This window comes from Callospermophilus lateralis, chromosome 11 (assembly GCF_048772815.1).
Source record: "Callospermophilus lateralis isolate mCalLat2 chromosome 11, mCalLat2.hap1, whole genome shotgun sequence".
Taxonomy (NCBI): domain Eukaryota; kingdom Metazoa; phylum Chordata; class Mammalia; order Rodentia; family Sciuridae; genus Callospermophilus; species Callospermophilus lateralis.
In genome coordinates, this window is record NC_135315.1 from 59,239,550 (window position 1) to 59,259,671 (window position 20,122).

General features: G+C 35.5%; 1 protein-coding gene across 28 annotated transcripts in view; it reads left to right on the forward strand.

Annotated features, from left to right (window-relative positions):
* Ncor1 (nuclear receptor corepressor 1) overlaps positions 1-20,122 on the forward strand; it is a 155,256-nt gene that overhangs the window by 866 nt on the left and 134,268 nt on the right. Inside the window, exon 2 of one of the 28 annotated variants that reach the window (XM_076870297.1) lies at positions 4,203-4,258. The exons of the other annotated variants lie outside the window; for them this stretch is intronic. The gene's annotated coding sequence lies outside the window, so the exon portion shown is untranslated. The remainder of the gene's footprint in view (positions 1-4,202; positions 4,259-20,122) is intronic. 28 annotated transcript variants of the gene reach the window in all.

Genomic DNA, 20,122 nt, shown 5'->3' on the forward strand with positions numbered 1-20,122 from the left:
AGATGGGAATAAATGGTTATTTATGAGAAGTATTTGCCTAGGAAATGTCAAGAGTTTCATTGCTACGGTGCCTCTTCAACAGAATTAACCTTGGAGAGTAGGGGTATGGGGCATTCTAATCTTTGGGATTAGTATATTCACCTGCATCAGGTTTGCTTTCTTAATTATGTCCTAATTATATTGAAATTTACAATTTTTTTGTGCCCCCTCCTGAGGCAGTGATGGGAGGCTGGCTGAACGTGACTGTGTGCAGAGAGCAACAGGTCTGGGATTTTAAAATGCCTACACATATTCCTTCCTTCCTTCAGTATACTCTGATCAATAACTGCGATGATTCTGGGTCACTGAAAATTTGATGGCATGACAGTATTTAAGTTTTAGTAGTTTCATGGAAATATTTTGATATTTACTTTCATAAAGATAACTTATTGAATAAACCAGCACTTGCCTGGACTCAGGATCAGACCTATTTTAGAATCTTATTTATACATAGGTAAAAATTAGAGAAGAATTAACCACAAATTGCTAGAGAGAAATCTAATTTTTTCATTCTATTAAAATCCACTGGAAGTTTACTTTCATATTTATAGTTTCCAGTTGCTTGTCTTGTCTTAAGCCCAGTGGTTAATGAAAATCAAGGTGTGTGTACGTATATGTATTTACATGTAAAATAGGCGCACTAGGAAATGATTAGTTAAATACCAAAATACTCTTTCCTTTTACAAAAGATATGCCATATATTGAACTACTCCCCGGGAGAAAATGTAATATTAATTTCTGATTCTTCTTGTAACTGTAACATTTTGGAACATATCAACTTCTCTGTGCTTCAGTTTCCTTATCTCTAATATTAGGAAACCATTTATCTATCTATGGGCGGCTGTTATGCGCCTAAAGGGAGTTAACAGTTATGAAATTGCTTTAAACAGATTGAAAGGGTTGTGTTTCTGTGAGGTAGTAACAACTCCCTCTGAGATCCTGTATTGCTTTATCTGCTTATCTCTGAGTGCTTACACTTTCTACCTTGTACTGTTGGTATTTATGTTCTGGTTTATCTCTTTTTGAGAGCAGGATAGGCCCTTCTCTGATTTTTATCTCTGGTTAAGCACCTAGTAAGGGGGAGGGAGAGAGAGATTTTGACACTGCAAATAAAAAAAAATTTTTTTTTTAAATTTATATATGACAGCGGAATGCATTACAATTCTTATCACACATATAGAGCACAATTTTTCATATCTCTGGTTGTATACATAGTATATTCACACCAGACACTGCAAATTTTTTATTGAATGAATAAACATAGGAATCTAGTTAGAGAAATGTATTCACATTACAACTTCTCAGAATACACGTGTTATCTGCTGTGACATATCTATGGAAGCTAAATTCTCTTCATGGCCTCTAGAGAAATATATATATTTTAACTTGATGCTTTTGTGGATTTAAAAAAATAGTAAAACTTAAGTGTTTGGACTGTCCTCTTAGTTTAAAATAAAAACTATGAAACTATGACAATTAGTCTGGGGCTGGCCTGGCACTTGCTGTCCTCTAACCTCAGTCTCCCAAGGCCCTGGGTTTACTAGTATGTGCATCACTCTGGCTTGTTCATTTTTTATATGTTTTTGTTACTTAGTTTTAATTATATTTTGTGATCTATCTTAGTTGTAATTTCAAATTCTTATTTGTGTCTGGATATGATAAAACTCTTTAGTTACTTCCATCTGTTCTTACTTATTTATTTTGAGATGGGATTTCAACGTGTGGCCTTCTATTCCTGGGATTAAGCCTTGGCCTCCCCAGTAGTTGGGACTATGGACACGTGTTATAGCACCAGGCTCCATCTTTTCTTTTACTTCACATATTTAATTTTTATTAGACTATGGTACAAAGCAAGTAGTAAAGTTTGATCTGAATTTATTATATACAGATTTGTAGGTAAGAGGCTCATGTGTTTTCAGTACAATCAATGTGATGTTCCTTTTATGTTTTGGGTGGATTACTAAATGCTATAAAGGCATACAGCATAGTTGAATAGGTCAGTTATATCCACAAATAACTCAGTCTTTGGATTGTCTGATAACTTTGTCCTTTTCAGGTTGGAGGATATGAAAAACTATCTATTTATTTAGTTTTTGTTACCAGGGATTGAACCCAGGGACATTTAGCCACTGAGCCACATCCCTAGCCCTTTTTTATATTTTATTTAGAGACAGGGCCTCTCTGAGTTGCTTAAGGCTTCACTAAATTGCTGAGGCTGGCTTTGAACTCGAGATTATCCTACCTCAGCCTTCCAAGCAGTTGGGATTACAGACATGTGCCACAGCATGAAAGGTAATTTTGATGATTAAGAAAGCATTTTCTTTTCTTTCTTTCTTTTTTTTTTTGGTGATGGTGCTGGAGATTGAACCCAGGGCCTTGTGTGTGCAAGGCAAGCACTCTACCAACTGAGTTATATGCCCAGCACTAAGAAAGCGTTTTCTATCAGGACTTCTTGAGAGTATTGAAAAACTATGAAAAGTTTCTGTAATGTAGCAATAATATTGTGTTGAGCATCTGTTTTTTATTTTGATATTTTTGTGGTAGTGTTTTTCCTTGAACGTTTACACTGTTCTACCATTTCTGCTGCCCCAGGAACTTGTGTGGTCAAAAATATTACTTGGATAGTCTTCTGATACAACCTACTCCCCCCACCCTTTGCATTTGAAAGTCTGAGACCTTATAAATCAGTGTTCCTGTGGAGTTCTCTAGACAGTTTAATTCTTTCATGTGTGCCACTCTTTTATTTAAGTGATCACAAAGTCACATTAAATTTGGTTAAAACAAAATGCTAATGATTTATAGAATTATAGAAATTAGGATCTTAGATTAGCCTTACTTGTTTTACTTTTGAATAAACTGAATAAGTTGAGAATGAAGTGATTTGCCTAAGTTGTTGCAAATGGGCAGTAGCAGAAGCCAAGTTTCTGACATCTACTGTAGTGCTCATTCCATTATACCATATCATCCAGGGAGTGATTCAACATGATGATTGATATTTAAAACAAAAATTGGAGTGAATGGAGAATGAAAGATCACTTTGGATATTCAGCTTAAATATGAAATTAAAAGTTCTTCAAAATATTACATTTCTGCAATGAAAATATATTTTGAAAAAATGGTATTGATCTACATCAGTGATATGAAGATAACTAGAAAATTAGTTTGTTTTTTTCTCGGGGGTACCGGCTGTTGAACTCAGGGACTACTGACCCCCATCCTGAGCCCTTTTTTATATTTTATTTAGAGACAGGATCTTGCTGAGTTGCTTAGCCTCCCTAAGTTCCTGAGGCTGTCTTTGAACTTGTGATTCTCTTGCCTCAGCCTCCCAAACTGCTGGAATTACAGGCATGTGCCCCTGGGCCCAGCTGATTAATTTTTTTTTTATATATTTGTAGATGCACAGAATGCCTTTATTTTGTTTATTTTTATGTGGTGCTTAGAATCGAACCCAGTGCCTCACACATGCTAGGCAAGTGCTCTGCCACTGAGCTACAGCCCTAGCCCTGATTAATTTTTCAAAAATATTTTATTTAGTTGGACACAATACCTTTATTTTATTTATTTTTATGTGGTGCTTAAAATCGAACCCAGCGTCTCGCATGTGCTAGGTAAGCACTCCACTGCTGAGCCACAACCCCAGCCTATGCCCTGATTAATTTTTAATCTATTTTGATGACTATCTTTTTACCAAAACAAGACTCAGTATTGGGAATTGAACCCAGGAACATGCTAGGCAACTCCTCTAACCACCAGCTGTATCCCTAGCCCTTTTTATTTTATTCTGAGACAAAGTCTCGCTAAATTGCCCAGGGCTGGCCTAGAATTTGTAAACTTTCTGTCTCAGCCTCCCTAGTAGCTAGATTACAGCATGTGCCACAGTGCCTGACTGAATATCTTCTTTAACAAAAATGTCTTTGAGATTATCTGGATTTAACTATGCTTCATTGAATTTAAGTACTACAATGATGGAAGTTTTATTATGTCAGTGATTAAGAAATTCTGAGACCTAAAAAAATAGGTTAAATTATTTTGCAAATTAGCTATTGCTTTTTTCAATTAGATTTTTGGATTTTTTTTTTTAAGTATGAGGGACTTTTGTATAAAACTCTTATATAAAAGTATAGATAAATAAGACCTTTTTTTTTTTTTTTTTTTTTTTTTAGTGCTGGGCATCCAAACCAGGGCCTCAAGAACGCTCAGCAAGAACTCAGCCACTGAGGTACATCCCCAGCCCACGAACTCTATTCTTTTTTTTTTTTTTTAATATCAGGGATTGAACCCAGGGATGTTTAACCACTGAGCCACATCGCCGGCCCTTTATATTTTTTATTTTGAGACAGGGTCTCACCAAATTTCTTAGGGTCTTATTAAGTTGATGAGACTGGCTTTGAACTTGCAGTCTTCCTGCCTCAGCCTCGCATGCTGCTGATTTACAGGTGTGTACTACCAAACCTGGCCATGAACTATATTCTTAAGGCTACATTGAAAAATTCACTTTTGATATCAGTTTTCTTTTTCTTTTCTCTCTTTTTTTTTTCTTTCAGTGCTGGTTTTCAAACCCAGGGCCTTATACATGCTGTCTACCTCTGAGCTATATTTCCAGCTCTGTAATATTAGTTTTATAAAGATATTCATGCCATAAAATTAAAGGAAAAGGAATATTATTTTCTTTAAAGTGATAATCTTTGTATTAACACTGAGGTATGGCATGTTTGTTTATTCTGTTTGAACTATTAAATAATATATCCATTTCATGTTGTATTAAGAGTTTGGTTTTTTCCCTGCACTGTGGTGCACACCTATAATCCCAGTGACTTGGGAGGCTAAGGCAGGAGGATTACAAATTTGAGACCAGCCTCAGCTATTTAGTGAGGCCCTAAACAACTTAGTGAGACTGTGTCTCAAATTAAAAAAAAAAAAAAATAGAAAGGGCTGGGAATGTAGCTGAGTGGTTAAGTACCTTTGGTTTCAATCTCTAGTATCCACCCCCGCCCCCCCAAAGTTTGGTTTTTCCTGTACTGTGCTCTTTTCTGGAGTGCTCTTTTCTGTCACACTCTTTCAGACTCCACTACATGTTCAGTTTTGCCTATTTTTCAAGGGTTTGATCACATATCATTTCAATCAGTAAGTCTCCTTCCCACTCCCTCTAAAGTGTATGAAACTTTTTTTTTTTTTTTTTGCGGGGGCGGGGCTGGAGATTAAATGGGGGCTTAACCACTGAGCCACATCCCCATACCTTTTTATTTTATATGTATATGTACATTTAAAAACATTTCAAAAAATTTTAGTTGTAGATGGACACAATACCTTTATTTTTATGTGGTGCTGAAGATCAAACCCAGTGCCTCCATGAGCTAGGCAAGTGCTCTACCACTGAGCTACAACCCTAGCCCCCTTATTTTATATTTTGAGTCAGGGTCTTGCTAAGTTGCTTAGGGCCTTGATAAATTGCTGAGGCTGACCTCTAACTTGGTGATCCTCCTGCCTCAGCCTCCCTAGTTGCTGGGGTTACAGGCATGTACCACTGCACCTGGTGTTATCAAAATTCTTGATGTCTGTTGTAATGTACATAACAAGTAGTCTCTACTAGACCATAAGCTCTTTATAGGCACATGTGTATCTGATTTAGTTTTAAAATTCCTAGAGTAATACCCTGCATTCAGGAGTTGTAAATATTTGTTAAGTGTATAGAAAAGAGCCTAGTAGCTAGGGTTAGTGTGGTTGTTGTAGTAAATGTCTGATATATGTATGGCAATTTGATGTTGAGTAGTTTTCAGAAATTGAGGTACAGGTAGAAATTTCACCAATGTCAGGGAAATAACATGTTCATAGTTAGCTAATTAACCAAGTATCTTTTTTTTTTAAGAATTTTTTTTAATATTTATTTTTCAGTTTTCGGTGGACACCTTTATTTTATTTTATGTGGTGCTGAGGATCAAACCCAGTGCCTTGTGCTTGCGTGTTATCGCTTGAGCCACATCCCCAGCCCCCAAGTATTTCTTTAAAAAATATTTTTGTCACTTCACTGAGATTTTGGGGAGGAAGAGAAAATAAACATGGGATTTGATCATCTCAGAGACCACATAGATAATATTAGAATGCAAGAATGTTTTAGCTTTACATATGCAGGAAATTTTGGAGTAGTTTCAGTGCTGGGAAAAATTTGTGAATTTGGAATGGCTGGTTGATAGGATTATGATAGAATTTGGGGATTCTTTTGAAAGAATAGTAATGCCTAGTAGTTTTACATCAAAACCCACATCCTTAAGTAGATTAGTCAGGAGCAAAAGAAGAAGAAAAAGTCAAGATTACAAAATTATGTTGTTTTTTCTCCCCCCTTTACAATGTCTACTTGAGGAATAAAATTTGGATCTTTTGTATTTTGGTTTGTTTTTGTTTTTGCTTTATCATACACAAACTGTATGAAATCAGGAGAAATAAATATAAATATATGTGTGTGTGTGTGTATAGTATGTGTATGTGTGTATAGTATGTGTATGTATGTTTTGGGGGTGGGGATTGAACTCAGGGGCACTCAACCACTGAGCCCCAGCCTTACTGTTTTATTTAGAAACAGAGGAGTCTGAAAGAGTCTCATTGAGTTGCTTAACTCCTTGCTGTTGCTGAGGCTGGCTTTGAACTCTCCATCCTCCTGTCTCAGCCTCCTGAGCTGCTGGGATTACAGGCATGTGCCACCGGCTGAGATCAGGATATATTAAGGTTACATTTTTTTCCTGCAAAATTTTGAGTCCTTTGATGATGATGATGATGATGATGATGATGATGATGGCAGTGATAGTTTTCTTTTTATAAGAGATGAGATTTCACAATGTTGCACAGGCTGGTCTTGATCTTCTGGGCTCAAATAATCCTGCCTCAGCTTCCTGACTGGGTTACTCCACAATCCCTGGTTTGACTTTTAGATTTGTTATGAGGGTCACCTTTAGTTATAGCTTGCTCCTTCTCCTGTGCTTTTTATTTTTTATTTATTTATTTTAAAAATATTTATTTTTTAGGTGTAGATGGACACGCAACACAATGCCTTTATTTTTATGTGGTGCTGAGGATTGAACCTGGGTCCCACCCGTCCTAGGCGAGCGCTCTACCACTAAACCACAATCCCAGCCCCTGTGCTTTTTATTTTTTAAATTATTTTATTTGTTCTTTTTATATAGGCATGACAGTAGAAAGTATTTTGGTATGTTATACATACATGGAATATCACTTATTCTAATTAGGATCCTATTCTTGTGGATGTACATGATGTAGAGTAATCTGGTCATTTATTCAAATACAAGGTTAAGAAAGTTATGCTGATTAATACTACTGTCCTTCCTATTCCCTCTTCCCTCCCTTCCCTTTGTCTAATCCAGTTCTCCCTTACTTTTGTTTAACTGTCATTCTTGTTGACATTTTTGTTGTCATACACAGTTCAGATTTGAATAGGCAGTTCATTTCCCTTGGCAATAACATATAGATTTTTTCTAAAATTATATAATTTTAAAAAATTATATAATTTAAAAAATATTTTTAGTTGTAGATAGACACAATACCTTTATTTTGTTTATTTAGTTTTTTATGTTGTGCTGGGGTGCCGCAGTCTGGCTGGGCACAAATAACTGGGAGGTCACGAGCCACTTGTAGATTCAAGCAGGAATGAACTTTATTCCCCAACCCACGTGAACTCCACCGGAAATCCGCGAGAACTCAATGGGAACTCAATGGGAACTCAACGGAAACTCCACGAGAACTCAAGTAGCGGGCATCTGAGGCAGCTGGAGCCGCCCCTTCTGGCAAAATGCCAGGCACCATCTTGACCTGGCTGTGGCTTTCAACACTGGGGATTGAACCCAGTGCCTCACGCATGCTGGGCAAGCACTCTACCACTGAGCCACACAATCCCAGTCCTAGTTTATATAATTTTGAAAATGCATGTTTTAAGTAATACCTTTGCACTACTTTTTATTGAGTTCTTTTAATTCGTTTTTGAATCACAGTAACTCTTACATTATTTGGAAATATTTGGAATGGAATCAAAACTTGTGCTGTCTAGGAGTTATGATCTAAAACAGGTACAGTACAAATGTACCAGACAAAGGAGTATACACCCTGGAGGAGGGGGAAGCAAAAGTGACTTTTTGTATTCACACAAGCCATTTAAAAAAAAAAATTATAGTTGTAGATAGACAACATGCCTTTATTTGTTAGTTTTTTTATGTGGTGCTAAGGATAGAACCCAGTGCCTCACACATGCTAGCTGAGTACTCTGCCACTGAGCTACAGCCCCAGCCTTCACATAAGCCATTTAATGCATGAGGAAGAAGTTATTTTAAAATCTTTGTCTTTTTTGTTTTAAATAATATATTCTGGAAGTACAGTATAGGATTATATAAAAAAATTGAAAGTACCAGTACCACTTCCTAGATGTAATCTGCTATTTGTTGCGTGTTCTTCCAAATTTTTTCCTCTGTGTATATACTGTTCTGTATTATGGGTCATAATATATTGGTATTCTTTTGTCTACTACTATTTCAAGTTTGTTTAAAGCTTCCTCTTTGATTAACAGTTACTTAGTTTCCCACTTCCACTGTATGAAAATATAATAATTTGTTTAATCAATTTCTGGCCACTATATTTCTTTGGTCAAAAAAAATGGGTAAACAATGATTACTTTTTGTTTATATATGTTTATTTACACACACATATATATTTTGTGTACTTGTGTGAGCTTAAACTTTTTGACAATATATAAAAAACTGTGATCCTGCTTGGCCTTTTATCAATCCTATTGAAGTTGAATTTTTTTATTATGGGGAGTTATATTTCTTTCCTAAATTTCCTGCTTTTGTTCTGTGGTTATTTTTTTTCAGATATTTTTCTTTTTTTTGTGGTGGTTGTTGTAGTTGGACACAACACATATATTTTATTTATTTTTATGTGGTGCTGAGGATCGAACCCAGGGCCTTGCACATGCTAGGTGAGCGCTCTACCGCTGACCCACAATCTCAGCCCTGTTCTGTGGTCATTTTAAAATTTTGGTTATTGGCTTTTTTTTTCCAGATTGAAGAGTTCTTTACATATTAAGATATTTACTCTTTTTATATGTATGCATATCTCCTTCCTCCCAGCTATTCTTTTGTAGTGTTATACAGTTAGATAGCCAACACTAGCTAGGTTACCAGTGTTGCTGTGTGACCTTGGGCACATTATTTACTTCCTTACTTTGCTGGTTTGAAAATTGAGATAATGTAATTAGCATGAAGCTAGTAGCTAAAAAATGGTATTCATATACTCAAAAAATTGTTAGCAGGGCTGGGGTTGTGGTTCAGTGGAAGAGCACTTTACCTAGCATGTGTAAGGCACTGGGTTTGCTCCTCAGCACCACACAAAAAAATAAAGTTTAGAAAATTGTTAGCAGTCTTCATTATTAGTCTTCTGGGTTTCACTGAATGGGTGAATTTAAGATATTCACTCATCTATCAAACTAGAAAAGCAAAGTGAGCAATGTTATTTATAATAGACTACTGTTGTAATGTTTTAAAGAGGAAAAATAATGTATGTGTATTTTCTTATAATCATAGGATATACTGAAAGGATACACCGTAATGTTGGTTGCTATAGGAAGGAGAACTGAGAGAGAAGACAACTTTTTTTTTTCCCCCTTGTACTGCGGATTGAACCTAGAGGCACTTTACCACTGAGTCACATCCCCAGCCCTTTTTATTTTTTATTTTGAAATAGGGTCTTGATAAGTTGTTTAGGGCCTCTGTAAATTGCTGAGGCTGGCCTACAAACTTTCTGTCCTCCTGTCTCACCCTCCTCAGTTGCTGGGATTGCAGGCATGCACCACCATGCCCAGCTGGAAGTGTTTCTAATTTGTCTTTATTTTTTCTTGAGCTCACCTTTATTACAATACTCTTTAAATTACTGTTGTTTTATTATTCCATTCCTGGTAGTGTTAGTCACTGGTTCATTACTCTGCTTTTTTCAGACTTTGACAGTTCTGGGCTGTGTATTCTTTTGGATGAACTTTATAGTCATTCTGTGAAGTTCAAAAAGAAATCTTGTTGAGGTTTTTACTGAGAATACTGACTATTGATAGAGAATATTGAAATTGTAGGTTAAGTTTGGTAAACTTGATATCTTTGTGTCCTTTTTACCTTGTGTTCAAATAAATTTTTGTCCCTTGGTAAAACTTCAAACTTTGTTTCAAATAAGCCCTATACATATATTGTTTATTTCTCTTTTCAACAAATATGGTAGGGAATCAAGGGAATTTATATTCTAGTGGGGGAAGACAAAATATAATCAAATACAGTTTTCCATTTTAGATTATGACATAAAGGACCCAAAAGGGGGATGTAATAGTAACTGGTAGGAGTTTACCCTGTAGGGTGATGGGAAAGGTTCTTCTGGGAGATGACATTTGAACCATGGTCCTAAGTTTAAGGAGGAGCCAGCCACATGAATGAGCCTGGGCCAGCATTCCAGGGGAGTGGAAAGGAGGACAAAGGCCTCAGGCTAGGAAGGGCTTGGCTGCTTGGTAGAGAAACTGAAAGGAACCACAAGTTGCCTAGCTTAGTGAGCAATTGGGAGAGTAAACAGACCAAATTAAGTTGGGCCTTGCAGGTCACCTAAAGTTGCTTGGATTTTATTGTAGTGCGCAAGAAGCCCTTGGGGAGTCTTATGCAGAAGAGTGATGTGTTCTGATTTATGGTTTAAAAAGAATACTGGAAGTCCATCAACAATATATATGTGTGTGTGTGTGTGTGTGTGTGTGTGTATTGTATATATTATAAAGTGTATATATGTTATAAAGAATACTGGGCTTTTTTTGAGTTGAGAGTATTGAAGTAGTAAATCTAGTTAGGTTTTTTGTTTGTTTTGTTCTGTTTCTGTTTTTGCAGCTAGATGTAAGGATGGCAGAAGGTGTGGTGAAGTTGGGAGGCTTAGGGTCTGTGTGGAAAGAAGAGGGAATGGGACTTGCTGTTGGAGTGTTATTGCGAGCCAAGCACTGTTAGCTGCTACCCTCACAGGTATCTGTGACATGTTTTGTCTGCTCCCCATAGAATCAAATCTTATAAAGCCAAATGTATTTTTCCTACTTTATTTTGGTATATACCTTAGAAATGAAGCCTGTTCATTAGTCTTGTTTGTTTAGTGGCCTTTAGAAGTCTTTTTTAGTGGGTAAAAGGTGAGGCAAATACATAATCTTTTAAGATCCTGTCTCTAGCAGGGTGCTGTGGTGTAGGCCTGTAATCCCAGTTACTCAGGCTAAGACAGGAGGATCACAAGGTTGAGACCATATTAAAAAGCTTAAAAAAGGGTTGGAGTTGTGGCTCAGTGGTAGAGCACTTGCCCAGCATGTGTTCTCAATATCACATATAAATAAATGAATAAAATAAAGGTCCATCAACATCTAAAAAAATTTTTTTTAAAAAAAGCTTTAAAAAAGGGTGGGTAGGAATGTAGCTCAGTGGTAGAACACTTGCTTAGCACATGAGGCAATTCCTAGCATCATCCCCCCCACCAAAAAAAAAAAAAAAAAAAAAAAAAGAAAAGGAAAAAAGGGTATCTGTTCCTGAATTGTATACAAAAAATTAGCTTGGAGAATTTAGCCTTTCTCTGTAGCCTTAGAATAATGGAATCAGACTTTTAGGTGAGTTTATACACACAATCTTAATATGTTCCCTTGTATAGAACAAAATTTCAATACATGGTAACCATAATTTTCCTTAGATACTGTATCTGTTGACTCAGGCCTAGCATCTAAAATTAAATATTTTTCTAATCTCAATACACTGTTCTTTTTTGTGTTAGTTCAGGAGAGATTTGGCAAGTGGTCTTTCATTTGGCTTTGAAATGCATTTGTATTTGTAGTTGAAGGAAGGAGTGTTTTCCATATCTACTGTTTCATGTCAGCTTATTCAATATAGTGCACCTATACCACAGTTCTCAGTTGAGTGGTTAAAGTTTTCCTTTCTTATTTTATGTAGTGGGGGAAAGCAACATGCTTTTTTTTTTTTTAATTCAAGACATGATAATTTTGGATAAGGCACATACTCATAGATGGATCAAATAATTATGTAAGGACATAATTAAAGTTTTTCTTTCAGTATCATAATTTGTTAGGGCTAGGGTATTTAACTTAAAAGGATTTTTTTTTCTGCTGGGTACAGTGACTCATGCCCATAATCCCAGCAACTCAGGAGGCTGAAGCTGGAGAATTGCAAGTTTGAGGCCAGCCTCAGCAATGTAGCAATGCCCTGTCTCAAAATAAAAAATAAAAAGAGCTGGGGATATAGCTTGGTGGTAATATGTTATAAAGAATACTGGGCTTTTTTTGAGTTGAGAGTATTGAAGTAGGAAATCTAGTTAGTTTTTTTTGTTGTTGTTGTTGTTTTGTTTTGTTCTGTTTCTGTTTTTGCAGCTAGATGTAGGATGGCAGAAGTTGTGGTAGAGAAGTTCACCTGGGTTCAATGCCCAGTAAACCACCTCCATCATACCCCCCATTTTTTTTTTTTTTTTGTTAGCTCCTGTTTATCTGCCTGACTTCTAAGAAAAATGTCATAAGAGGCTACAAATAAAATACCTTGGCCTTCCCTCGGGACATCCCCCTCATCACCCAGCCAATGAGAAGAATGCTTTGCTTTACTTTTTTTCAGGAGAAAATTTATTCCCAGTTAGCACCACTGTGATCTTGTACAAATTACAGAATTCCTTTAGGTGATTTCTAGTTTCTCCTCTTCTGGAGGCTGAACTGAGACTCAAGAGGTTGATTTTCAGAGTGGTATTGTAGTTCAGTGGTAGAGCACTACCTCTTGTGTGAGGTACCGGATTTGATCCTTAGCACCACATAACCACATAAAAATAAATAAATAATATAAAGGTGTTGTGTCCATCTACAACTTAAAAAAAAAAAAAAAAGTTTCTTAAATTCATCCCCAGAAAGATTTCAGCTGGTTGGGATACCTAGATAATTGGTTCTTCTTAGCTTTTTCCTGTATAATATGTTCGTGGAGTTGGACTGCTAGATCTGGGCTGCTTTGTGGGAATTAGTGAAACCTAATTTGCTTCATTTTAGTAAAAATTTTACCATCCACAGTGTCATTCCCCTTTCCTGTACTTTTAAGTACAGGTTTTATTACTTGGTCAGTTAAAATTGAATTGCATATTTTATAGGCTCCTTTTTCTCCTTTGGTGAAATGTGGGCTTCACCTCTGTTGTGACCCTTGGTGGATTCATCTTTGCTCATCTGCAGTCTTGCCACAGTGAAGTATATTTTTAGCTTTTTTTCCGAGATAGCTTAGGCCACCTTGAAAGCTTATCCAAGTACATTTTGGTTATGCAAAGATTGTAGGCCAAAAGCCAGGAGTTCCTGGTGAGAGGAGGATTAGCTTTTTATTTTTGGAAGATTGTGTTTGAAATTTTGTTATTGCAAGCTATGTTTCCTGTTGAGTAGATGTGTGTGTTTAATATGGGAAGATTCAAGCAGTAATTTAAATAGACCAATTTCATTTTGCCATATTTTATGTCTGTTTGCAAGACAGAGGTTAGTTCTGGGATTATCTGTAGAATTCAGATATAATGTACTCTTGTCACTTATAGCAATGACACCTCATTTTTTATTCCCATCCTAAAACATGATTATGTATGTTGGTGTTTATGGTATGAGGCAATTGTTCATAAAACCTTGACCTGGTTTCTTAGACAAATCACAGAAGTTTTATATTTCATTTGTCAAGCATGTAACCCTAAGTTAATGAGTTTTGGTGCCAAGGACTGAATTTATAATTTGACACTGCCACTTAAGGCAGTTCCCTTCCCCATTTAGCTCTAAGTTTAAATTGGGTTATTTTATTTCAGTTGGTTTCAAACTGTAAAGTGTTCTGTAGAAGTATCTTGGTGACCCAGGACTGGAATTTTAGAGGTGGAGGAAAGGACAGGGAGCTACGGGAAGGGGAGCCTGACAAGATTCTCAGTGAATCGGTATATTTTTCCTTTGTATTTTTTATACTTTCGGCTTCTTTGTAAGATTTCTGAGAAGAGTGCTACTTAGAAAACAAAAGGATCTGAACACTTGCTGTTTTAGGGGTAGGTTTTGAGGAAGCAGGCTATAGTGGTCTCCTGACTGCAGTTCATATGAGGACAGGAAAGACCTGCTGTGACCCATAAATTTTTATGCCAGTAGGGGCAAATCTGATTTTGTTATTGTATAGTTGCCTCCTGTGTTGGACCAATAGAACATTCATTCATTTATTCATTAATTCATTCATTAATTCATTCATTTATTTAGTGTGGTGCTGGGGATTGAACCCAGGGCCTTATGCATGCTAGACAAGCAGCAACTGAGCTATACCCTCAGCCCCCTGATAGAACTTTTAAGTAAGCTTGACTTTATTTTATTTTTGAGGTATTAGGTTAAACTTGACAAAACTTAGGACATGAACAAAGGTTTTAACAAAATGAAAAATGGACAAATCACCTCATATTTGAGTGTCATTGAAGGCAGGTGTTGAGTCTAGACTCACTATTGCTGAAAATTAGAACCTCCCTAAATTCATAACACATGGATTCCATATATATATATATATATATATATATATATATATATATATGCCACTGTTAATAAAAAATTAGATGACCCTGGTCTAAGATCTTTTCTTTTGCTTCTTCATTCCATTTATAGCTTTATGTACTTGGGATGTCTTAAGTTGCATTTTTCAAAATTACTTTGGAAAACTTTTACAAAATATGCATGAACAGTCATATAATGAAATAATCTGTAGTAACAGGAAAAACCAAGTATTTTTGTCATGAGATAATTGCCAACATATATTAAGTAATAAAAGAAAGATTATGGAACAGTATATATCTACTATGCTACAATTTATGTAAGAGAAAAATGTGTGTGCATGTGCATGCTCCTGCATATGTAGAATGTTTCTAAAGGATACTCTAGAAACTAATTTTGGTTACTTGCTGGGAGGACAGTATTAGTTAAAGGACAAGAGGTAAGGCAATGTTTTACTTTGTTTTTTTCTAATACATTTAAAAAGTCTTAAGTCATGCATGTAATATTTATTTCCAAAAAATTATTTAAAAAAACCCATAAATACCCTATTTCCCCAATACAACAGCAAATCCCAAAAGATAAGCCAAATAAATGTTGGCTTTCCACCATTCACCTGAAGGAGGTGCAAGTATATATATGAGGGGAAACCACCAAACACCTCAATTCCTCAATGTGATTCACTACTTGCTGAGAAAGCTGCAAAGCATTGCAGAGAACACTACCTTCTTCCCCGCCCCCCTTTTTTTTTGCCACTGACAACTGATATTGGAGGAATTACTGAATCTTTCTGGTCTTTAGATATCTCATCTGTAAAATCAGTGTTGTATGGGTAATTGCAAAACCTCCCAACCCTCACATTTGCTGACTTCCATGCCTTGGACCTTGAAGGAAGTAAGTGGGAGATAGGCCAAGGGAATTGATAGTCAGTCTTCTCACATTCTCTAACAGGAAAATGAAATAAATAGTAAGGATGATATATTTAATTATGATAGTCATTATCACATTGTATAAGATAAATTTTTAAATAAAAGTTCTTCAAGTTTTGTTTTCAACTTAGATTCAATGTCATTTATCTAGAAAACTTTTATTTTTGTGGTTTTAAGAATTGAATCCAGGACTGGGACTGTGGCTCAGTGGTAGACCGCTTGCCTAGCATGCGTGGGGCACTGGATTCGATCCTCAGCACCACATAAGAATAAACAAATAAAATAAAGACATTCTGTCCATCTACAATTACAAAAAAAAAAAAAAAAAAGAATTCAGTCTTCTGTGTGCTAGGAAAGCATTCTAACCACTGAGCTACACCCCCAGTCCTTTTTACTTTTTATTTTGAGACAAGGTCTTGCTAATGTGCCCAGGCTGTCCTTGAACTTGTGATCCTCCTACCTCAGCTTCCCAGGTTGCTGGGATTACAGGGATATGCCACTGTAATTTTATTTTTAATGCATTTTATTTTAAAAACCTAACTGGGTAAATACTTGATTAAAATGGGGCAGTTGGTCAGGTTGGCTTGCTGAATTTGCTCTCTTTCCAAATTCTTTGAAATGGTGGAAACAAAATTAAAAGTTTATTAAGGATCACAAAATATTAAATAGGTAGACATTACATATAATTTTCATTCTTATTTTATATAATTTTTTTTTGTAGCAGAGGAGGTACCTGGGATTGAATTCAGGGGCACTTGGCCACTGAACCACATCCCCAGCCCTATTTTGAATTTTATTTAGGGGCAGGGTCTCACTGAGTTGCCTAGTGCCTCACTTTTGCTGAGCCTGTTTTTTTGAACTTGTGATCCTCCTGCCTCAGCCTCCCGAGCCACTGGGATTACAGGCATGTGCCGCCGTGCCTGGTTATATAGATAATTCTTATCCTAATATATACGAATGCATGTATTTGCATATAAAAATTTGACATGTAATCAATAGTATTTATACATATATTCCACACACATTTTTCTACCACATATAATATTCTATCTTAATTATAGCACACATTTTATTTGCCGTCATAGAACATAACCATATAAATCATTTTAGGGTAGAAGTACTCAATAGTATAAAGATATTTTTCTCCATGTAGTCAGACTATGAATTCAGTATTTTCATTCAGTATTTTATGGGACCTGACAGTGTGACCCTGAAACTTGTGTGAAAGAGTAAATGTACTAGTTGTGAAAGGTGATTCAGGCTTTGAAAGTAGAAGCAACAACAAAGTATAGTGTGGGGAAACTTGCCAATCTAGATATAAAAACCTCATAATGCTACTGTAATTTTAAAAGTATGACATGGCATAGGAAAAGGCAAATCAAATTCATGAGTCTGAAGTTGTGAATGAGTGGGAATATCCTTCTTCATAATAAAGATGATTTTTGTTATTTATTATTTCAGTTCTATAAAAATGTGCAGAGACTTGTGTAACAAATGTTCACCTACCTACTAACTATATTCAAGAAAATTTAATATTGTTATATTCCCATCATTTTTTTATTTTAAGAAAGTGTTGTAGGTGGAGGACAGGACATCTACAACTGTCCCCTTCCCTCCATTGTTTTCTGTCCTTTTTTTTTTTAATTAAAAACATTTTTTTTTGGTTTTCAATGGACCTTTATTTTATTTATTTATATGAGGTGCTGAGAATTTAACCCAGTGTCTTACACATGCTGGGCAAGGGCTCTGCCACTGCTTCTTTCGATGTAACTATTATCCTGAAGTCGATGTATATGGTACACATATTTATGCTTTTATTGTGTGTATATTGAAAGTCATAGTAATATTTTTCCTGTATTTCTAACATGTTACTATTTGGTAAATTCCTACCTTTTTTTTTTTTTTGAAGTTTATCTATTTTGAAGCAGGTAACTTTATGCATTGTAACTGCTATATAATATCAGAAGTATAAGAGAAGGCATAATATTTTAATAATTTGGGAAACAGTCTTTAAAAAGATGAAACAAGAATTCAAGAACAAATGTTTATAGCCTAAAGATGGAGAAATGATTAATGTTCAGAGAGAGAGAGAATACCAGTTTCTAGAAAACCTGCAAAATCCCATCTTTTCTAGGATAGTTTCATTCTTGTCTTTTGAACTTAAGTGCAAAGGTTGCCTTGGAATATAATTTAATAATCAACCTGGGACAATTTTGAGAGTGAAATGGAGAATAACTGCACTGGAACAAGAGGTGTAGATTAGGACTCTTCGAGGAAACCAGAGCACATCAGAGCTGAGATTGGACTTCTATGCTCACCCTACCCCCTCATCCCTTCCTCTGTTTTTGCCCTTCTGTCTGCCTATTGCCTTGTTTTATTTATAATATTTTATCCTATTATTTTATGATTATTTGTTTATTGCCTGTGTCTCCTCACAATAAGATAGCATATCTTGCCAGTTTAGGGCTGGGATTGTGGCTCAGTGGTAGAGCGCTTGCCTAGCATGCGTGAGGTACTGGGTTTGATCCCTGGTACCACATAAAATAAATAAATAAAGGTATTGTGTTCACACACACACACATATATATGATGTATGTATATGCCAGTTTAGAACAGTGGTACATAGTAGTATATGCCTCAATAAATGTGTATGCATAAATGACATTTTTGTCTTGATTGTTACAATTCTGTGAAGATATGACAGATGTGAAAAATTAAATGATAATGCTATATATAGCATCTTTTTTATATTTTTAGTTATAAATGGACACAATACCTTTATTTGTTTAATTTTGTGTGATCCTGAGGATTTAACCCAATGCCTTATACGTGCTAGGCAAGTGCTCTACCACTGAGCTACAACCCCAGCCCCAGCGTGCTTTTTTTTAAAAAAAAATAAAATAAAAATGTTCTCATTTATATGGCCTTTGCCTATTGGCTAAATGTTTTTTTATTTTTTGTTTTTGAGAGTTAGGGTCTCACTATGATGCCCAGATTGGCCTCCAACTCCTGGGTGCAAGTATTCTACCTGCTTCATTCTTTTGAGTAATTGAGGCTACAGATGTGAGCCACCATACCCTGCTTAAATTTTTGTTTGAAAGCATAATTTTCTTAAGCTTATATTTTGTATATATATTTAAGACAATTCCTAGAAAAGCATATTTTCAAGTAATGTGGTATAAATTGCCATTATTATTATTATTTTAAAAAAATCTTTATTTATTTATTTTTATGTGGTGTTGAGGATCGAACCCAATGCCTCACATATGCAAGGCAGGTAGGTGCTTTGAGCCCCAGCCCCAGCCCATAAATTGCCATTATTCAGAGAGCAAATTTGTACCAATTTATATATGAACTAGGAAAGTGAAAAAAAAATGCCTATTTTCTAAAACTTTCTTCAACACTTGGCATTATTATACATTTTTAAATATACATTATTATATACATACATTAATTTACATTATTAATGTACATTATTGTACCTTTTTATATATTGCTAAGTTTTTGGGAAAAGTGATTTTTTTTTTGCTTTTTTATGATTATTTATGGTTACTTAACAGCATTATTTCCTTTGCTAATCCAATGTTCCTACAACTTTGTTATTTTTTTAGTGATTTGTAAAAAAAAAAAAAATACATATATAGGTTGTAATGAAATTTTGCCATTTGTAAGATATATCAGTATCTATATCTATGTCTGTATCTCTCTCTATATATTAATATATATAAACATATAAATAAATATATATATATATATAGCAGAGCTTTTCCATTGCAGTTATTTTCTGGTTTGTAGTTTGCTTTCTTTCTTTCTTTCTTTCTTTTTTTTAATTGGTTGTTCAAAACATTACAAAGCTCTTGACATATTTAAAATGTTTCTATTTTTTTGCCCCACTTTTTAAAAATTGGTACATTATAGTTGTACATAATGATAGAATTTGTTGTTATATATTTTTTTTAAATTTCTTTTTTTAGTTGCAGTTGGACACAATACCTTTATTTTATTTGTTTTTATGTTGTGCTGAGGATTGAACCCAACACCTCGAGCACTCTATTGCCGAGCTACAACACCAGCCCTGTTACCTATTCTTTTTTTTTAATATTGTTTAGTTGTAGATGGACTCAATACCTCTATTTATCATTATATGGTGCTGAGGATTGAACTCAGGGCCTCACACATGCTAGGCAAGCACTCTACCATTCAGCCACAACCCCAGCCCCCTGTTAGCTATTCTTTTTTTTTTTTTTTCCAACATTTATTTTTTAGTTGTAGTTGGGTACAATACCTTTATTTATTTGTTTTTATGTGGTGCTGAGGATTGAGCCCAGGGCTTCGCATGTGCTGGGTGAGCATTCTACCGCCGAGCCACAACCCCAACCCCACAATCCCAGCCCCACAACCCCAGCCCAGGGGGGTTCCCTATTCTTAGGTGCACAAAATATAATTTGGCTGTTACCACTCTCCAGCACTTCCCCCCTCCTTCCCTGCTTTCCACCCCTTCATCCCTTTCCTTTATTGATCTCCCTTTGATTTTCTTGAGATCCCTGCCCCACTACCATGCTTTTCCTTTTTTTTTTAATAT